We start from the raw sequence: 15,186 nt of genomic DNA, 5'->3' as shown, positions 1-15,186 counted from the left end.
ATACCCAGTCTCCAGGGATCACAGATATTGGACAGTCACATGGTGTCAACATTGAACAGGACAGTGTGACAACTATGGCATCAGTGAGTGTAGACATTGGCCATAGCCAGACAGCTGGTGAGGTCACACACAGGGAGATTGACAGGAATGCTGTCCATCCACCTCCTGTCACAGGTGTCACATCTCGGGTTACTCACCACATGTTTCGAGCTATCATGGAGAGTCAGGCACGTACCGAACACAACACCAGATGGATGCTCAGGGTCATGGATGCAGCACAGTCTTACATCCATGACTGCCTCCACCACATTGGTGATGGCATGGATCATTTCACTGATGTCGTGGACAGATGGTGGGCTGAGACAGTGTCTGTCTTTGCCCACACACTGTCTGTACTGGAACATCTGGTTAGGGTAGGGCATCAGGCACATGGACATAGGTCAGCAACACCATCTGCTGAGAGACCACGTGTCCATGCACATTCATGCCCCTGTAGTGGCAGTACCTTCAGCACTACAGAGGTAAGTGTGCTGCCCACACTACGATATGGCAGGCCATGGCCACGTGGTCCTGGGCAATCCCATGGAGGACACAGGCTCAGTAGACAGCGGTTACCATCAGCTACTAGCACCACATCTGACCATGGGTGTGGTGGTGCCGATGCCACTCCTGACAGAGCAAGTTTCCATGTTCATGGCCAGAGACAGTGAACTGTCCACACTACCACATACAGTCCACAGCTGTCCAACATACACATGTTTAGGGCTAGCACTGGGCTTGACTGTGTACACTCACACCCTTAATCATCACTGTCACATGACCATAGACACACATGGCACCTCTCCACAGTACATATAACCAGCACCCCTTCCTGACTCACACACATGCTGTCAACTGCCTAGGCTTCTGGCACCCCCACATCACACCCTGTGTATGTGATGATACCTGTGCCACATCCCTGCCATCCATGCCATCAATGCAGGGACATGCAAAAATATGTCTGATGCACAGGGTGGCTATATCACTTTCAATGTAGTTGAGTAGTGTAGTATTGTTATGCCACTGCAGGTGTTGTGAGCCATGACAGGACTGTGTGCCGGTATGTGTCATGACTACACAGCAAACCTTGTGTATCTTAGGTGCATGATGTTAGACTGGTGGTAGTGTGACAGAATGACAGGTATATCACGGACCTGTGTATGTTTCTATTCCAGGGGTTTGAGTGGTTATTCTATGGACACATGGCGGCAGTATAGCGGCACACGATGTCATGGCAGCACAGTAGAAATATGACATCAGCAAGGTAGGGCAGTATTTGTGCATGGTTCCCTAGGTGCATATGTGTAGAAGGTCATGTCTGGGAGAGTGGGGGAAGCTGGCATAATTATGCATTCATACTTTGTGAGAAGATCTGCTACCCTTTATACATGTCACCAGGGTTTTCTGACTGTACAAACCTAGATGGTGGCAGACATCAGTGATGCCTGTATAGGACCTGGAGCATGTCACAAGGCTATAAAATCCTTAGCCATTGCATAGAAATAGCCCATATGGGCATGTCCGTAGTGATACTAGGGGATATATCTGTAACAGCACACATGGATACACACACACACACACACACACACACACACACACACACACACACACACACACACACACACACAGTTGGCTGGTGGGAGACTAGAACACCTACCTATCTACTATTGCACACTGTAGCTCACAGTAGTTATTGCATGTGCCACAGAGTTTATTTGATTTTGGGCTGTCAACTAGTACTCTTAAGGTAGATGACATCAGCAGTCCTTGTAGAGGAGGACATTTAGAGGTTGGCAGCTAGTCTTAGGCCCATAAAATGCATAACCATTGCATGGAGATTGCCCATATGAGCTTGTCTATAGTGCTGCAAATGGATATATGTATATACACACACACACACACACACACACACACACACACACACACACACACACACACACACACACACACACACACACACAGAGTTGACTGATGTGAGATTAGAACTCCTACCTATCCAATAGTACACACTACAGCTTGCAGTACGTATCACATGTGCCACGGAGATTACTTGTAAGTAGACTGACAGACAGCGCTGTTAACTCATTCACTCCAATGGAGCTCAGGAAGTTTGCACTGTAACTTCCAATGGGCGGAGCTTAAGCCTTTTGACAGAATTAAATTATGTCCTCATATTTCAAACAAATGTCCATATCTCTGGAACCAGAGGGGTTATGAAAGTGGTATAAATGGCAAACCCTTCAGCACAAATTATTTTTATAGTGGCAGTATTCTTTAGGTTTTATGTCTTAAACTGAATTTTATAAATCACAGTAAACAGAGTAACTCATGACCCCCACAAGGGGGGGCTGACAGGGCTGTAGCCTGGGGGCCCAGGATAAGGGGGGCCCAGTGTGATCGGTCAAAAGATAAAAATATTTAAAACCTCTTTTTGAAATTTCTCGACCACTGAAAATTTATACTTTAATTCATACAATTGAATCATGAATTTCAAAAAGGGCCCATATCCATATTTTTTCAATTGTGGAGATGGGCCATTTCAAAATTCACTATTCGATTATTATTATTATTATCAATGCGGCAGAGCAGATGGCGCAAGCCTACCTGTATAAAAGCTGTCTTTGTTACAGCACTGATAAGACCACTAGGGCTTGTGAACTGTTGTCTCTCCTGCATACTCCCATCGCTCTCCCCCCAGAAGAGGCAAGGCTAATTCCACCTGGCCAGCTCCAGCAGATGCTCAAGTCACTAATCAAACTCAGTTTGCCAGTCACAGGCAGATTGTTATTCCTCTATGTGAGGAGAGCTGGGCACATTTTACAAAACTCAATTCACATTAATGGCTTCAGTTTTATTAATAACAGTGTGCTGTTCTGCAGACAGAAGCATATAATTAGGTTATAATGTTTATTAACTGATAAGTTAAAATGGTAAACTCATTAAACCATTATTAATGTGGTCTGCTGATGAACTTACTAATCTTACTATAGCAGTTATCACAGTGCAGCCTTTTTTTCTTTCTACTAACTGGTTTCCCCAGGTTTCTGCATTACTTAATGCATTTATACTGTTTCATACATTGCTTGTATTTTCTGAAATATGTTATGCTTCACTGAATGATAGATCATAGTGTCTCTGTATGGCTTTTCTCAAATGCAGTCACCTGTTTTATATTCTCTGATATTGTTAGATGTTTTGTGAACTAGGTTGACACAGCACACCTACAGATGTCTCATGCCTCAGTACTGTTATCAGAGTACAGGACCTAATGCCACAGTTCCTTTAAATCAGATATGATAAAATAATGCTGTATATGTCAGTCTTCCTAAAACATTAATTCTGAGAAACATACTAATTCAATGACAATAAGTACAGGAAATGATAAAGTCCAGATGTAAGACTTTGAATATCCTCCAAGTATCTCTAAAAGCTTAAAAATGCATTCAAATGCTTTGTGATCTTATAGTATAATGATTATGTTTCTAACAGTTTTCTCATTTCACAACACATAACATAACATTGCACACAAAAGAGACTACAAAAAAAAAATAATTCAAGCGAGATTGAGGTCCAAATAATAGGGTGCCACGATTCCAGAGTGGCACCCTTTAATTTCCAAATTTCCCGGCTTTTTTTTTAAATTTGTTTTCCCGGCTTTTTTTTTCAAACTGACATCATTACGCAGAGGCATGCACAGTGATGTTGGCTTTGTGAGCAGCCTGCCAGCCAATCAGAATTTGGATCAGGGCTGCTCTGGGCTGAGTTTACTTTGCAAGCCCACAACAGAGTAAAGAATGAGAGAGGGTCTAAAGAGAGGGGGACGGGACAGACGAGTCAGAAGCCTGAGTCAGAAGCCTGAGCACTGAGCAGCTGATAACGCTGTGAAGCACATTATTGGATTTAATAGGTAAGAAAAAAATGTACACACCTCACTGTAGTCAGTACTAGAGAGTATCGTTTATTTCATAGGAATAAATCAGTGCATTGTGCCTCCACTGAAATTAGGCACATGTTTGTATTTTTATTGATGAAGCAATATGACTTTTTTTATCTTTGTCTGCCTCTGTACTGTTTTATTCTAATGGCCAGTAGGATATATATATGTATCTATATAAATATATATATATATATATATATATATATATATATATATATATATATATGAAATGATAAAATATGTTATCTGGAAGTTTGATTTAACTGAGCTGCATTTTCATGTTATTCTTTTTTTGACGTTTACCAGTTATTTTTGTGTCAAAACAAATAACTTTTTTTTTTAACCCGAGTACCCAACTGTTAAAAGTATATGAATAACAGCTACTTTGAGTAATGGCTATTACTAGCTTATGTCGGGATAATGGATTATTTTTTTTGAAGGCATGTGTTGCAGAACCCATGAATCTTCTTTTATAATGGTTAGTGTGAAAAAATAAATAGCCATGCCATGCTTTGAATTTCTGGTCTTTGAATGTGTAGATTCTTGTGCAAGATATGGCAGTCTGCGGCTGCGCACTGGTCTGGTTATGGCAGCAGCTATTAGTGTGTGCGTGTGTGTGTGTGTGTGTGTGTGTGTGTGTGTGTGTGTGTGTGTGTGTGTGTGTGTGTGTGTGTGTGTGGGTGTGTGTGAAGCTGCAGCTTTCTAATTCCAATGTTACACTCTGTAAGCAGAGTGGTTATAACAGCAGCATATCTCTCAACCTCTTAGAGTAAGAAATCTGGACAAAGCCATAAATAATGGGAAGGGGGAGGCCCAAATATAGGGACAATTTTTGAATATTGTAGTTACAAACTTAGAAAGTAGAAAGAGCAACAGGATGTGCTTTAATATTAATTTTCTGAAGGATATGAAGTCTGAAACTCAAATGTCTGACATTATTTTCTGACTTAAATCTTCAGTGATTTGCCAATCATCATCATCATCTTTCGGCTGTTCCTGTTAGGGGTCGCCACAGTGTTAGCATCCTTTTCCCAATATACTCAGCATCCCTCCTCAGCACATGTCCAAACCAGCGTAATATTGTCTCTCTGGCTTTGTCTCCAAACCTTCCAACCAAGGCTAACCCTCTAATATACGTATTCCTAATCCTGTCCACCCTCGTCACACCCAGTGCAAATCTTAATATCTTTAACTCTGCCACATCCAGCTCTAACTCCTGCCTTTTTGTCAGTGCCACTGTCTCCAACCCATATAACATAGCTGGTCTCACTACCCTCTTGTAGACCTTCCCTTTCACTCTTACTGGTATTCGTCTGTCACAAATCACTCCTGACACTCTTCTCCACCCACTCCATCCAGCCTGTACTCTCTTCCACACTCACACTTACTCTGAACTATTGATCCCAAGTATTTAAACTCATCCACCTTCACCACCTCTACTCCTTGCATCCTCACCATTCCTCTATCCTCCCTCTCATTCACACATATATATTCTGTCTTAGTCCTGCTGACCTTCATTCCTTTTCTCTCTAGAGCATATCTACATCTCTCCAGGGTCTCCTCCACCTGTTCCCTACTCTCACTACAGATCACAATGTCATCTGCAAACATCATAGTCCACGAGGACTCCTGTCTGATCTCATCTGTCAACCTGTCCATCACCATTGCAAATAAGAAAGGGCTCAGAGCTGATCCTTGATGTAATCCCACCTCCACCTTAAATGCATCTGTCACTCCCACCTCAGACCTCACCGCTGCCACACTACCCTTGTACATATCCTGTACCACTCTTACATACTTCTCTGACACTCCCAACTTCCTCATACAATACAACAACTCCTCTCTAGGCATCCTGTCATATGCTTTCTGATTTGCCAATGATTTGCTATAAAACCACAATTTTATTTAAAATGGACCAAAAATATTAGCCAGAAATCTGGACATTCTGCAAAAATCTGTACAGTTGAGAGGTATGCGAGCAGCTATATTATTTAAGCATGCAACTCACATGGTGTGTGTGGTTCATTATTGGCAGCAGCTCCACAGCTTTCTAATTCAAATGTTACACTCAATAAGTAGAGTGGTTATGGCAGCAGCTATTTAGTTAAGCATTATTGTCTGGGTTTCAATGAATGTGAGTTTCAAGGGCAGAGAAGTTTTAATGCTGTCTATTTTCATTATGAGACTGTATTGCTTTGTTTAGCAGATGTCTAATAGTGTTTATACTATAAAATGTAAAATAAGTTTTAAATGAAATCTAAATAATCATTGTAGAAGTAAACAGTATGCACATTCTAGTGTTTATCGTAAATGGAGTGAAATAGCCAAGTAATGGGACATTGGAAAGGCTGCAGGGGGACTCTGGGGCCATATTTTGGTTGTCTGTTCTTCAGTTTGCATTTGAAAGTTGGTTTCCCACAATTCTATTGGAATGGGTGGGGTTACATAAATAGGTATGTAGATTTTATGTTAATTAGCATACAGATTTGTACCTATATTTCATGGGCATTTGTCCAGATTTTTGATGTTTTCAGGTTGAGAGGTATGTTCGTAATCATAAGTAAATCGTAAGTAAATATTTTTGCTTTGCACCCATCCTGTTCTTTACAGATATGTTCATTTTGAAAAAGTTATATAGATATTTTTGGCTTTTATTTATTTATTTTTTTTTTTAGAAATTAACAAGTAAAAGTAAAGCCATGTCTGCTTCAAATTATAAACACAAGTCTGGCACTCAGAAAAGGAAACTTAAATACGAAAAAGAAGCGAAAGCATCACGCGGTCATCAATCGATAACAAAATTCTTTAAATATGGTGATGAAAGAATTTAGCGCATAGTACTAATCATGAAGAAAGCGATTATGAGAATTCAGAAATTCAAAAATCAGTCAAAGAAGAAGCGACTGCCGCTGTTGCAACTGTCATAGAACAAGTAAATGAGAAACCTCAATAAGAACTAACTGTGAAAGAACATGATAGTTGATACTTCATTTACACATCATTTCGAAAACCCTGATGTAAAATACGATGAACCTGGTACATGGCCTCAAGTAATTTCAAATAACCTGTGACAAGAAATAGTACAACTCACCACCTTTCAAGAATTCAAAAATATATATAAGAAATTGCCAAAGGATGTTAATGGCAGAGAATTTTAAGAGTTTCTTTTATATAAAAAATGAAAGATAATAGAACAAGTGAACATTTTCCACGAGAATCGCTAACATGGAGTGCATCAAAAGAAATTCTTTACTGCCTACCATGTCAGCTTTTCTGCGATCCACTTAAAAATTTAAGCTGTTTAGCTCAAGAAGGATTTTCACCTAAAAATAAACCTTGGAAAAAGTTATATGACATTTTGCATCTCATAAAAATAGTGCTGAACATAGGAAACAATATGTAGCTTGGAAATGTCTTTTGGATTCATTAAAAGGACATGGAACTGATAAAGCCCTCCAACTACAAATTCAATCTAAGACAAACAAGTGGAAAGCTATTCTGCAACGAATTTTAGACATAACACTTTTTTGGCATCCAGAGGTTTAGCGTTTCAAGGAGAGAACACAGCAATTGGAAATGTCCACAATGGAAATTTTTTAGGGCTTTTGGAACTAATTGCAAAATATGATGAAGTAACACAACAACACCTTGCTAAAGTTCAACAAAATCAGATAGAAGGAAGAAATATGAAAGGATCTATCCATTATCTGTCGTGGTATTCTCAAAATGAGTTTATAGGCCTTTGTGCAGACCAAGTTCTTAACACCATTCTGGATCAAAGAAGGGACTCAATTTTTTTATGGCATAATTGTTGATGCAACACCAGATATCTCGGACAATGAACAAAATGTCCTGATTCTCAGATATGTATTTCAAAACAAAGATTTAAACGAATTTGAAGTAAATGAGCATTTCATCGAATTCATAAATTTTACTGGGAAAACTGGACAAAAAATAACTGAAGAAATACTTGTTACTCTTGAAAAACACAATATACCTCTTCAAGATTGTCGTTCACAAGGGTACGATAATGGCACCAATATGCGTGGTAAAGTAATCAGCGTTCAAACCCGCATCCTAGAAAAGAACGCATTTGCAGTGTTCTCCCCCCGTGGTGCACATTCATTAAATCGCATAGGAGTGAATGCCACAAAAATCAATCCAGATGTTATAACATTTTTCAGAAATATAGAGAACTTGTACACTTTTTTTGCTCATAGTCCCGCACACTGGGAGGTACTTAGAAAACACATACCATTATCTCTTCAAAGTGTGTCAGAAGCAAGATGGAACAAAAGAATTCAAGCTGTGCATCCAATCGTCAAACATTACCCCAGTGTACTTGCTGCGATAAATGACATTCTTTGTGAGATGGCTACAGGATTAACTCCTTCAGCACTAAATACGCTTAAAGGTTTGAAGAAATATTTCAATTCTTATAAAGGTCTGTTGATGACAATATTCTGGCATAAAATACTAGCCAGTATTGATAATAAGAATATTGTCATACAAAGCAAAGGATTATCTCTTGATATAGAGACTGCCTTGGTAAAAGACTTAGTGGAAGAAATTCAGACGTTTGCCGATTCTTGGGAAAACATTGTTCATGAAGCTAAAGCAGTTGCTGCAGCAATAGAAATCCAACACCAATTTCCTGAAAAGCACACAAATTCTGAAAACTGTGAAAAAGACTTCCGAAATTCTGTAGTGTATCAAGTGTTGGATTATATTATCAACAATATAAAAACCAGATTTGAAGCAGCAAATAATATTTATGAATTATTCTCTTCAATTTAAAATTTTCAGGATTTGGACAAATATCAGCTAACCACAAAAGTAGCAATAATTGTAAAAGCTTACGAAAGAGATTTGTTGGATGATTTAATAAATGAAGTACTTCATCTTAAAACAATCCACCAATTAAACTTCTTAATTTAATATATGAAAAAAATCTGCAAGAAATATTTGGCAATATTTGCCTTGCATTGAAATTATTTTGTAGTATTCTAGTAACTGTCTCATCGGCTATTAGATCATTCAGTAAATTGGCAAACTCATTATAAACATGGCAAAGAAATTCCACTAGCCAAGAATGGCGTATTCATTTGGCAATTTTATGTATAGAAAACGATTTTGCTAAAATGTCGATTACTCAAAAATAATTGAAAAATTTTCTGTAGTGAAAGCTAGAAAGTACACTTTCCAATAATTTTGTTGTTTTTTTTTTTTTATATAAATATAATTATGGGGGCCCGCAAAAAAATCTAGCCTCAGGGCCCACTTCAGCATGTGGGGGCCATGGAGTAACTACTATGTTTGTAATATTTTGTAAGCAACTTGCAATATCTCACCAACCACTCAAGTTACACACATACTGTCAGCAGCATTTTATTTATCTAGCTGGAAGCTTTCATATGAGGCTAAGGAGCTCTGTCTGTGTTACTTGGTTGTTGACATATTTAGAAAAATGTGAAAATTAATTAATATAGATATAACATCATGAAAACAACAGTTAATATTTACTTGCACTAGACAGAGGCAAATACTAATGCACTTTAGTTTGCTATTGTGTAAGCTTTAAGATGACATCTTGTAAAACCTTGTACATAACATGGTTTTGGAATTATTGATGCAAATATGAACAAGCAATATTTGATGCCTAGAGGCGTTAGTAGGAGTTAACTGCAGATGCACCTGGAGGCATCACTTGGATGTAATGAGTTAAGGTGGATGACATCAGCAGGTTTTGTAAAGGAGGACACTGTTGAGAAAAGCAGCTAGTCACAGGGCCATAAAATAATTAACTATTGCACAGACATAGGCCAGGTGGACATGTCTTTACTGCTACAGGTGATATATCTGTATGTACACACAGACACACAAAGAGTTTCCTGTTGTGAGATTAGAACACCTACCTATCTTGCTGTACACACTATAGCTTGCAGTACTTATTGCATGTGCCACAGGTTATGTCTGTTGTATTTGTGGATGCAGCCACAGTACTTGTAGCCTACACAAAGTGGCCTTGTATTACACAGCATATGTGGCCTGCAGAGTTCTATAGTGTGCTGCTGTTATTGTCTCTAGTGTCATAGGAGTGAAATACCTGTTAATAGCCCTGCTATGTGTGTACAGTTTCCAGTACAGCCATGTCTGGCTGATTGCAGTTTGGTAGGTGGACAATTGGCCAGGGACAATAAGGACTGTCCAAGGCCTGCATTACAACCATTGCATATTACACCACCTGCTCATCAGTGTCTGTCTACAGGGTGACATTCCACAGGCACAGTGTTCTGTGGCTATGTGGATTATGTCCTTTTGCGGCATTGGTGTGTTACCATCAGACAACTGTTGTGATGTGCAGATGCAGATAACCCCAGCATTCTGCATGTCACTGGGAACATTTTTAACCCCCCCCCCCCACACACACACACACACACACGCACACACACACACACACACACACACACATTGTGTTTTATGTAAATGTGTTATGCAGATATGTGTGGAAAGTCTATATCAGTCCACACATTATTTAGCTATATATATATATATATATATATATATATATATATATATATATATATATATATATATAGGTTTACCTTCAAAATGTCGAATGCTATGTCTAATGTTCATTTGGTTGAAAAATAACATCTAAACCCAAAATATTGAATGATCAAAATGTCTAAAATCATTTAATCGAAAAAGCAATGAGATCACCTCTACTATTTTGCGGGGGGGCTATGCCCACCTGCACACCCCCACACACCCCCTACTTAAATATACCAACTCCAATATCACACTACAGTGCAGAAATGGGCAAATTTGATAATTTCGATATTGTGAGTTTAGACTAATTTTATTTCAACATTTTGATCATTCAATATAGTGCATTCAACCAATTCATTTTCAACCATTTAGCATTCAACATTTTGAAGGTAAACCATATACACATATCTTGTTAACATATACATATATATGCGTGTGTGTGTGTGTGTGTGTGTGTGTGTGTGTGTGTGTGTGTGTGTGTGTGTGTGTGTGTGCCACATAAAGATAGCTAGGGTAATCATGTGTGAGGAGGATAGGGGAGACATAAATAGCTGTCTGTATGCATTGACATATTTCCACATAACTGTTCTTTGGGTGGAAGAGGCAAGAGACATGGGCTCCAGTTAGCTAAGTGTAAGAGCATGCCCAGTGTGACTGTCAGTACTTACAAAGTGACTCCAGGCCAAACCTACCTGTACTCAAGTCCATGATTTTGTGTGCTGCAGACCATTGGCTACTGCACCTGTTTCCATACTCCGCCACCTCCCTGATATGTCCAAGGCATTCCCCGGCTGTTTGCTGAACGTAATATGTGACTCATACCTATCAACTGTACAGATTTGCACAGAATGTCAAGATATTTGCCTCATATCTGTGGTCTGTGTTACGTAACATTGTGGTTTTCTGGCACATTAGTGGCAAATCATTAAAGAGTGATGTTAGGAAATAATGACAGACGTTTGAGATTCAGACTGCAGACACTTCAGGAGATTCATGATAATGCAAAACCTATTATTCTATCAATTCTTTGTTTGTAAGTGGAATATTTAACACTTGCCTCTATTTTTGGGCCTTTGTGTGGCTTTGGCCAGATTTGTTGCTGTAAGAGTTTGAGAGGTTTGATGTGACTGGGGTACATGCTGTAACACCACATTCAGGGTGACAGTTTACATACTTCTCAGTGTACATGTTTTTGCAGAATGTCTGGTCTATTGCCCCATATGTCTGCTCTGTTCCTCATATAGTTGTGGTTTTCCAGGACTGTAAAATGCAGGCAATGAAGTGCTGTAACAAAGGAGACATTTAAGTGATGGCCTTTACAACCTGCAACTAATTGGACCTGTTGCAACCTGCTGTTTATACTAGCCACCTTCTAGGTTACTCAAACCATGTATAATGTCTGTCAGTAGATTTGGCCTTCTGTCCCCCCATTTTCTCTGGCTTTGTCCAGCTGTCTTGCAGTAACAGATTGCAGTATTATAACAGTCTGTGGGACTCCTACCATGTGATAAACTCACATGCAAAAGTTGTAGATGCTACCAGCTTCGAACCATCAATACCATCACCCATGCTAATGTCATTAGCCCAGTGAGCCACACCAGCCACCAGAGAGAGAGGTTTAATTCCTCACACTATCAACAGCATACAGACATGCACTGATCCCTGCATTTTGTGGGTAAAATATGTGGCCAGGTTGTATGTCACAGCCCTGGAAATGTGTGGTCTGCTGATATATCCTTGCAAACATACTCTGTTACTGCAGTTGTATGGGAACACATATGTGATGGGGGTAGGGGATTCTGGCATTGACAGTCATGCGTCTGTCCTATGACCCCACTGTTTGGCATTTCCCTTGCATAATGCAGTGGGGTTTCCAGCCATGTGGCCTAATGAATATTATGGAGCACTCAGTATTGGACACAGTACCTGTCATCCCAAGTGGCTGTTAGATCTCTGCAAGTTGCCCAGTAGCCCACTCTATTCCCTTGCATACATACAGTAGGTCCATACATATGGTATCATAGTGTAGTACCCCATACATTTGTTGTTTAGGAGAGTGACTTACTTTGTGAACGCAGCAGTTGAGAGACCTGTGTTTCAGGGCTGACTCTGTCTGATGCAAGCAGTACACAGCCAATATATGGTTAGATACAGGTTGTGTGGTGTGGCTGCCATCCTTTTCACTATGTATGCAAGTCAGAGTAAGGTGTCAGTCCCAAGGATCCTAGGTTGTCAGTGCATGTGCTATGCATTGCCTCATGGCCGAGGCCAGGGCATACTGGGCACTCCTACATCTGCCTACAGGGACAACCTCAGGGGGTTCCTCCTCTGAGTCCCCCTATGGGTCTGGCTGTGGGGACCTAGGCACTGGTGGGGGGCTGTGTGTCCCTTCCCTGCTGCAGCTTTTTCTCCAGGATCATATTGTGTAGCATGGCACATACGTTGAACATCTGTGCACATGTGGCTGGAGAGTACTGCAAAGCTGCACCAGATATATCGAGGCACTGGAACCATAACTTCAGCAGCCCAAACACACACTCTATGATGTTCCTAGTTTGTGCCTCATTATGGCATTCTTCAGTAGGTGTGTGTGTGCATTTCTGATGGGTGTCATCATCCACGGTTCCAGTGCATACCCAGCATCTGCCAGTAGATGGCTGTACGGGATGTCCCCCCTGGCAAACATCTGGTACAGCTGTGATGCATGCCAGATATGGGAGTTGTGGTAACTGCCAGGACTGCCAGCACACACATTCATGATAATGCCTACAGTGATGCAGAGTATGGGGGGAAATCAGATTGTAAGGTGTATGCATACTTTATAGTGTTCTACTGCAGATGCAGCCTGTGTGATTGGCTAACTATGATGCATTCCACCTGCCAAGTACATCACTAAGGGGTTGAAATGGCCCAGTTTAAGTAGAACAGAGGTCATCAATAATTTATATATGATTGGCTTTCTCAGCTAATTTCTTTTTTTTTCTTTTTGTGACAGCCTTCCTTGCTAAGCATTGCAGCGCAGTGGACAAACCCGAGCTACAGGTATAAACAATGATCAGTACTCAATAGACACACCCCCATGAATGGGCATGCTCAACATGGCTCAACCCAGCTGAAACATGCACTCTGAAGCTAAACACAGCTTAGCAGCACTGGACACACCCCACTGTTCAGCTCATCAGCACAGTGAGCAAACAGGCGGTACAGACACACCCCTTTTTGATGTCAGCTACCTCTTCTGTTGACACCAGTATGGTTCTGGGACTACACAGGCTTGATCTGCAGGCACAGATAACCATTTTTGCTATTCAGTAACCCCCGCTCATTTGCATATAGATCCATGCACACAACCTGGACACTACAGTATTCCAGGACCTGCCTCCTTAGCAACCACAGACATCTGCCATTGTACATCCTCCATGCAAGACCCTGTGATGCATTATTGTCACATATTTTTTTTTTTTGTTTTTACACATTTAAATTTTTTTTTGCATAACAGCATGTTTGCACACTGCTGCGCACCATGCAAACATTATATGGGTAGTAAAACAAAATTTATTTTAAATTTTGTTTCATAACTTTTTTTCATACACAGGGCATAATTGTGCATATATCTGTGTCTGCTTTGCTATTTCTGACCTTCTAACAGGGCTTTTACAGCCCCTGTTCACTTTTTAATTTCATATACATGGCATTTTTCAGTGTACACTTCTGACACCAACACGGGATCTGCACAACTGCCAGTCTGCTTGCTGGATTGCTCTACACCCTCATTTGCATGTAATTCACCTGCTTATGAGACGATTTGCATGCCATGGACACTTCAATGTTTGCATGCTCATGCACGCCCCTCAGCTTTGTTTACTGGATCGCACAGCTGCTTACTTCCATGTAAGCTCTGTGTCACTATGCCTACATGGAAAATTAATCCATACAGGCTTTATTGAATTCCCCCTATTGTTTTTCTTTATTTGTCTGAGTCTGTCCGTCGATGTTCTTTTCAATATTTCCTGTGATTTGAACTCTGTGGTTTACTGGTAAATATATATTCAATATTTTCATGCTCTTTTATTATTTATTATTAAATATATTTAAAACTTTTATTGTGGCTGGTCCTTGTAGAAAGTATTTAAGCTTTGAGAGTGGTTATTTTTATTTGGTGACATTGTGTGGGCCACTCCAGAAGGTGTAGCAGTCTTGGTCAACTACTAACATTTGTATTAGTTTTAATATTACACAGTATAATTGGATAGCCTTTGTTAAGGGCCTTAGAGTAGCTGATTGTGGAGTGTCTGGTGGCAGTGATAACTACCTTATACTCTGGGCAGAAGAGGACAGACCAGGTAAATCTCTGCCAGCCTTTCCCAGGTGTGTGTGTGTGTGTGTGTGTGTGTGTGTGTGTGTGTGTGTGTGTGTGTGTGTGTGTATGTGAAAAATCAAATCTCTGTGTGTGGGTATCAACTACTTGGGGCAGGGACATAAAGCACTGGGTTTACAGAGAGGGTGCTGGAGGACTTGGCTTGGACACTCGGCTGAGGATCTAACCCTACAGTTGTACCAGTGGGAAGTCTTACTGGGGACCTGGACGGAGACAGATATACAGAAATCTAGACCCTGGGCTGAGCATTTTCCCTGTGTGCTCTTAAGGGGAATTGTGC

This window comes from Protopterus annectens, chromosome 15.part0 (genome assembly GCF_019279795.1).
Source record: "Protopterus annectens isolate FY-2018-M chromosome 15.part0, PAN1.0, whole genome shotgun sequence".
NCBI lineage: Eukaryota > Metazoa > Chordata > Ceratodontiformes > Protopteridae > Protopterus > Protopterus annectens.
The sequence above is the reverse complement of the archived record's forward strand: the minus strand, read 5'-3'. Positions refer to the sequence as shown.